At 55.3% G+C, this 7273-nt stretch overlaps 1 protein-coding gene across 1 annotated transcript in view; it reads left to right on the plus strand.

Moving 5' to 3' along the window:
* Window positions 1–7273, plus strand: part of Rasgrf2 (Ras protein specific guanine nucleotide releasing factor 2) — a 181240-nt gene that overhangs the window by 40623 nt on the left and 133344 nt on the right. The window lies entirely within an intron of this gene.

The raw sequence follows: 7273 nt of genomic DNA on the forward strand, positions 1-7273 counted from the left end.
TGCCACCAGGTCCAGTCTTAATTTTTCATATTTTCAGATGTTTGTTTAATTTTTTTGCTTTGTGTTCATGGATGGTGAATATTCTGCTCTTTCCCCACATTTCCGTTGGGATACTTGGTTTTATCTTACTAATTTAGGGACTCTAAATGTGCATGCTGAGCACATTAATTAAGGTTTTTATAAGATATATTTGTCACTTCATGAGCATACCAGTTGGATATTTATAATCACTTGATTATTATTTAAATGTTTTGAAAATGTATTTGGCTCAGGGTCTCACCGTGCAGCTTGGACTCATAGTGCTCCTCCTGCTTGCAGCCTCCCCAGTGCTGGGATTGCAGGCATGCCCCACCATGCCCAGACTCGGTGGCCAACTCAGGCACCCTGGGGTGGGGCCAGCGTGGCATGTGGTGCCAGGGTCGAATCCTGGTCCCTGCACTTGCCTAAGCAGGCGCTTAGTCCGCTGAGCTTTCTGGTCCTTTTTTTTTTTTTTTTTTTTCAGTATTGGGGATTGAACTCAAGACTTGCACTTGCCAGGCAAGCCCCTGTTCTATCTGGCCCAATATTTTAAAACTTTAGTCTTCAGGGATTTCTCAGTGAATTTAATTATTAATCTTTGGACTTCATTTCTTTACTTAGTTAACACTTAAAATATAAAAACTGAAACAACTCTCGTCTGTCTTATGTAACATAATGAATCCAGGGTTTTGGATTAAACATCCCAGTGTGGGGTTCGCAGCCCGTGTGACCTGCGTGAGTGATCTGCAGCACAGCCTGGAGCGGCAGCGGCAGGCCCTTCCCTCTTGCATGACCCCGACTTCCTCGCTGTGTATTTTCTTTTACTCCAGTTTTGGTGAGCCATCATGCAGCACGCTGGGATGCTGAACAGGACAATGGTGCCTGTGTTGTCCTCTGTCATGGTGACAGGCTATGTGTATCTTGGTAACGTGGGCTCTTAGGGTCTTCTTTTTTTGCAGGGAGGGGCTTAGGTGGTGCTGATTCCAGGGATTGGACGAGGTCCTTTGTACGGAGTTACTTCCCTGACACTTGAATGAAAACCAACTTCAGGCAGGGTATTCTTAAATTGCCCGTGCTGGGCTCAAACTTGAGATCCTCTTGCCTCAGCCTCCCAAAGTGTGGAGATTACACGTGGCACCTCCAGGCCCCGCAGAGCGGTCTGTTTTTGTTCTCCAGGGCAGGGAACCCTTTCTAGACACCTCCAAGAGGTAGATGTGCGCCGAGTCCTCCTGTTCCGCTGTCAGATCACTCTCTTTGACCCGTTATTCCAGCTTATGAGGACACAGTGGCGCCAGGTGGGGCGAACCTGTGGCCCTCAGAGTGCACAGCTCCCTCATGCCCTCGCCTGCGACGTCGTGATCCCTGCTGACCGAGCACCTTGGATTTGCTGTCAGCAGTGGAGGGAGCACACGCTCACCTTGTTCTCCCTCCGCTTTGTGCTCTGTCTTCCCTGGATCAGAGCTCACATTTTCACTGTACTTGATTTTTTGTTTGTTTCTGCTTTCGGCACAAAGGAGGATATGGCTGGCAAATGGAAGGAAACAAGGCCAGTGGCTGAAATAAGCAAGCGATGCCGAAGGCTTGCGCTGAGCAGGCTTGAGGTTTTCTCCTTTAGGCCAGAGAAGACAGAAGCTCTGTGTTGGCTCAGGAGGGGCGCTGGTGGCCTGGCATTGGCCTGGGGACGATGGGGCCGGGGTGTGGGCTCCCACTTCTGCTCGGCCTGTGCCCAGGACCAGCTAGAGCCCTCCCCATGGCCTGCTTCTGCTGATGAGAAGGCTAGGTAGGATGGGGCCAGTCCTAGCACCCTCAGCAGTGCCTGTCCCCTCTGGAGTGACAAGGCCAGAGAACACAGGACCGTGGGCCAGGACTTAGCAAGACCTAAGGGCTGTGGATGGTGACTGAAGCCACCAGGCCTCCTGGTGCTCTTTGCACAAATTCCCTTTGGCCTGGTGGCTTGTTTCTCTGCCCAGGTTTTACGTGACAGCCTTTCAGAGCCTCAGGAGCCACCAGATACACAGGTTCTCTGGTGGTTCCCCGGAGGACAGGCTCTCTGACTTGTTGCTGTCCTCTGTACCCTCCAGTGAGCACGCTTTAATTTGATTGGGGTGTTTGTGAGATTCAGCAGGCAGACTCTGTTTTTCCTCCGATGGGAGAAAACCACAGCCGGAGGCAATTAAACTCATTCCCTAAACTGGATTCTAAGTTAAATCTGTGCCTATTAAGTATGCTTAATATTCGGCTGCAGTTTGTAAAGGTTGTGGAAGGCGCGGCATGGATTTTAGGCGTGCTTGCGTGCTGGAACCACTCCTGAGTTCCAGTCTCTGCGCTGCTGCTGTAGCGATGGATCAGTCAGCAACCCTGGCCTGTCCCCACTGCAGACTCTCTGGAAGGCTCTGGGAGCATTAGGAATATTACCATCAGAGATAGTCACAACAGACTCATACAAGCAAAACAACCGACCAATACGCAGAAGCAGCGTGGCTTCTCCTTAATTACCCAGAACCCTGTGTGCTAGTCCTTAACGTGACCTGCCTCTCTCCCCCGCCTCTGCACATCCAGTCCTTTACCTGAGGACAGCAGGTGAAGAGGGAGGACCTGCAGCTTCTGGCCTGCCACGCTGGAAGGAGCCCAGCACCCTGGGCAGGTGAGGCACCCTTCCTGACTCAGGGCGTCCCCATGTGTGTGACTGCACTGGGCCTCCAGGTTTGGTTTTAGTGGGTGTCCTAGTTGCCATCCTTGTCTCTTTCAGTCACCAAAGTTTGTTTTGGCTCATACAGTCTGTGCTTGGAGCTTCAAGGCAGGACGACATGGCAGAGGGGAGCGAGTGGGGAGAGCCGCTCACAGCACGGTGGCCAGGAGCAGAGGTCAGAGGAGGAGCCAGGAAGGAAGAGCCGCACTTCCGGGCCTCGCCGCCTGTGACTGCCTCTCCAGCCAGGCTGCACTTCCTCACAGGAAGTCAGCCGTAGGTCCGCATAGCCTAGCTGCCTTCCCACAGCCCGCCTCTGAGCTTCGAGGCCATGGGGGACTTCCAGGTACGATGCAACATTGGGGAAGGTGGCCTTGTCTCCATGCACCCCACGTATACGTTATAGAGCAGTCTGCTATTGCGAATGCCTCAGACCATGTAGGAACATAGAAAGTGTGGGGAGCACTGCGCCCCGGAGGCTGCCTCCGAGGGCCAGGAGCCAGCGAGCTGTGAGCTCCGTTAAGGACACACACAGGCCGCAGCTGGCGCGCTCCAGGGAAGCCCAGGGCCTGTGGGCGAGGATCCACGTTGAGCCTGCAGCGGACACCGATAAGAGTGAGGCGTGCACCTCCTACCTGTTCATTTTATCTTTCTAACAGTAGGTCCTTATAGGTAAGATGTAAGAACCTTAAAATTACGTGTTGTTGACAAGTGGCAGTTGCGTGGGTTTGTGGGGCACGGCGCGATGCTTTGGAACATGCTTATAATACAGCACGCTTAAAGCAGGCTAATTAACGAATCTGTCACTGCGCACGCTTCTCGTTGCTCTTGAGTGGTGCAGACATTCAGAATCTGCCTTGCCAGCCATTTCAAGCTATGCAGCGTGCTCCGATGTGCGCTGCTGACCTCTGCGTGTGCCTCCGGAGCTGTCCCCCTGGCGGGCCACCGGGTTCATCGCGTCCCCCTTTCCTCCTGTCTTCTCCAGCCTGGCAGCCACCACTGTGCTTTGTGCACACAAGCGAGGTCCTGTGGCTTTCGGCTTTCTGCGCGGCTTATTTCACCCTGTGCAATGGCCCCAGGCTCCTCTGTGGGGCGAGCGCCCCTTTCAGGCGGCGGAGTAGCCCAGCATTGATCTGGAGTACACTAAGGAGTGTACACACACTTCAGAACAGGCAAAGCTTGGGTAAAAGTCTTAATATCAAACTTAGCACGAGTCATGAGATAATGCACACCACCTGGGGCCTCAGTGACACGAGGTGTTCATGGGGCCATCTTCAGCTCGCAGGTGTTTGTCAGCACATGACTGCCATCTGGGTAGGCCTGGTCCCTGCGCTGAGATGGCTGCATGTGCATGTCCAGGGTCTTCTCTGCGGCTGGCAGTGTAGCGGGTTTTCTGTGATGCGTGACATCCTTGAGGGTAACACCCTTTGTTGAGAAGCACCCTCGCTTTCTTTTCCTGAAGTGTGTGCACACTTTTGGGGTCACCAACAAGCCAACACGCACTGCAGTGGCTCATGGTACTGATGACTATACGTCACACTTTCGTGGCCCGTGCATTTGTGGGTAGTTCTGTGTCCTCCCTGGGGCCAGTGCTGCAGTGGACATGGGCAGGGGCGTGAGAGAAAGGCTGTGTGGAATCTGCCTACCACAGGCCTTGCTCTTTCTCCTCTGACTGCTTCAGGGTAGTGGTGGTCGTGGGTACAGTGTTCTTTTTTTTTTTTTTTTCAGGGCTTCAGATAGAAAGATTTGTTTGACAGCTTAAGGTGGATTTGTTTTTCTTGGAGCAATTTACTTGTAATTTTGAAAATGCAGTGTCACTGTTGTGAAGGAACTGATCACCACAGACGGTGTGGAGCAGGTGCAGTGGGCCAGTGCCACCATGGTTCTTTTGTGGTGCTCAGCATGCGCTGTCAGGGGCTCTACGTGGCCCCCCAGGCTGCATTCAGGGTCCACGGTGAGGCAGGCGGGAGGGAAGCCATCCGAGGGCAGCTCTACGGCCCCAGAGAGAGGGTGGTACGGGGCCTGCCCGTGTGATAGAAAACACAGCGACTGCTGCTGCGCGCCACCCAGCAGGACAGCAGCTCGGAGACCTGGTGCCGAGCCCTCCCCACCTTGCTGTGCAGACTTGGCGCCATGTGGCGGCTGGCTCTTCCCCAAACTCACAACGACCCCAGAAGAGAATCATTTTGAATGAATTCAGGATGCAGAGCAGCCAGGACAGCACAACTGAAGACCCTCAGGAAAGGACTCCGGAGCTGCTGCAGGAAGCGGCCGGGGCGATGGATGGGGGACTCTAAGCCAGGCGGGGGGGGGGGGGGCTCAGAGGGGACTCAAGCAGTGTGTCTTCCACTGTAACGAAACTTTAAACATGCAGCATCCTCGTGCATCTGATGGCCCTTGTGTCCCCAGTGATGGGTCTGCTTCCTGGTGGGGCAGCTGGTTCTTCAGTGGGGCTCATGTGGAGAGAAACTTAGGGTCACCTTTTGGGTGACTGATGCAGGTGGATTTGCGAGAGGAAACTCAGGAGGAGACACTGCCAGGCAGGGAGGTGGGAAGGGCGCGCGCATCGAGCGGGTGGCGCGGCGTCTCCCCTTCCGGGTGCTGACCCGGGCTCTTGTGTACAGCTGGGTCTGGGCGGAAGCTCGCTCACTAGGCTCGCAGAAGCAGCGCTATCAGTGCTGCTGGTGGCTTCCCCAAGCCCTTGGGTGAACACAGGGCCTAGGTGATGATGTCCCCGTCCCCAGGGCCTGGACACTGGGTTCCACTCGGCCGTGGCCTGGATCGGGCTGTGCAGACAGAAACAGCGTCCTTGAAGACTGTCTCCGGTAGAGGCTAGTACAGGCACTGACCTGAAGTGGTTTGGTTTTGTTTTTGCACAGTGCTGGGGCTTGACCTCCGCGCCCGTACTCTGAGCTGCATCCTTTATATTTTTATCTTGCAACGGGGTCTTCTAAGCGGCCCAGTTTCCCAGGCTGTGCTCCCCTGACTCAAGCCAGAGAACTCCAGCTCCCTGGACAGAGTGGGCGTGGAGCCGCCACTGTGGGCAGGGCCAGCAGAGGGCTGTTCTGTCCCTAGCTCCCTCAGAGCCACCGTGGTCGGGCACTGTGTCTCCTGGTCACTCGGGCTGCGAGCTCCTCTAAGGCAGTCTTGGTCAGGTCGCTCATCCCAGCAGCCTCAGGGTCCCTGTGTGCAGGCCTCCGTGAGCAGCTGGGCCACTTGTCCCCCCGCCCCACCCCATGGCCTGGCTGCCCAGCCCCACCCCAGGCCATGTCCCTGGGTGCGGTCAGGCTCAGAAACTCAGCTTTGGGAGTGATGGACCGTGTAGTTTCTTGTGCCTTTGATGTTCGGCAGCACCCTGTCCCTTGTTCCCGCCCTTGTTCCTGCCCTTTCAGCCAGCGTGAAGACAAGCCACCTGGCTGGCTCACAGGTGGCCAATTTGGGGCCAGAAGAAACCACTGCCCTTGGTCTGGCCTTGGTGGCTGTTACCTCGAAACATAAGATTTTATCCTCCTGGGAGGCAGTGCCCAGGCATCCGCCATCACATTCTTCCTGAAGGCCAGGACCTACTAGGGAAGCACATGGCCCTCTCTTGCTCCTTACCCGCCTGTTTCCCGAGGGTGGGGCCTCAGCTCACATTTCGCTGCACAGCATCTCCTGCCCTGCCCTCTGGATGGGCCTTCAGGGGTTTTCCGTTAAGCCCACAGCGAGGAGAAGCAGGGTCCACAATCAGCCACCTGCTGTCTGGTGCAGCCATGGCTCGGTCCCCACAGAGCCACAGGCCTGGCTTTCTCCATATCAGCCTCCACTGAGGCTAAGCACGTGCACGCACACATACCCACACCCACACACACCCACACCCCACTGCTCTGCTTTCACCCCTTCCCTGACCCTGGAAAACCACAGATCTCTGCTCTGTCACTGTTTCAATATTGGTAGGCTTGTGGAGGGTTTGTTCCTGTTCATGGCTGAGTACTATTCCATTGTATAGATGAACTGGAGCTGCTTGCCTTCACACCCGTTAAAAAGCATTTGATTCACTTTCAGTTTGTGGCAATGATAAATAAAGCTTGTATGAGAGAAATTACTCACCCAATAAATCTCTGTCTGTTCCCTGCGTAGGCAGAATCCCCTTTGCTGTCAGTGGTATAGAGCACAGCCGCCAGAAAGAACCTGTGATCTGTCTCGGTCCTGGGAGGCAGTGGGATATGGTCCTGGGTTGTCTGTCTAACGACCTCGAAGTGCGAGCGTGGGCCGGCTCGCAAGGCTGCCTGCCTCTTGGGGAGTGGACGCCTGATCCACGCTCTAGGGTGCAGCTGCTTTCCAGGCTTGAACGGGACAGCGTCCTGCTTGCTTTGTTTCACTGCCAGACCCAAGCAACGGCCTTCCCGTCCTTTTCTGAAAGTCCCCAGCAAGCAGGGTGGTGGCCACTTCTTCTGGGGTGTGAGCACGTGGCTGTGATGGGCGCCCACCCAGGGACAAGGGGTCACTGTTGTTACCCCATGATGGGCAGAGGCACACTGCTGCAGCGGGGGGAGACACGTGGGGGGAGAGAGGCGGGGGATGGGGAGG

Source organism: Octodon degus, unplaced genomic scaffold, assembly GCF_000260255.1.
Source record: "Octodon degus isolate 3935 unplaced genomic scaffold, OctDeg1.0 scaffold00129, whole genome shotgun sequence".
Lineage (NCBI taxonomy): Eukaryota > Metazoa > Chordata > Mammalia > Rodentia > Octodontidae > Octodon > Octodon degus.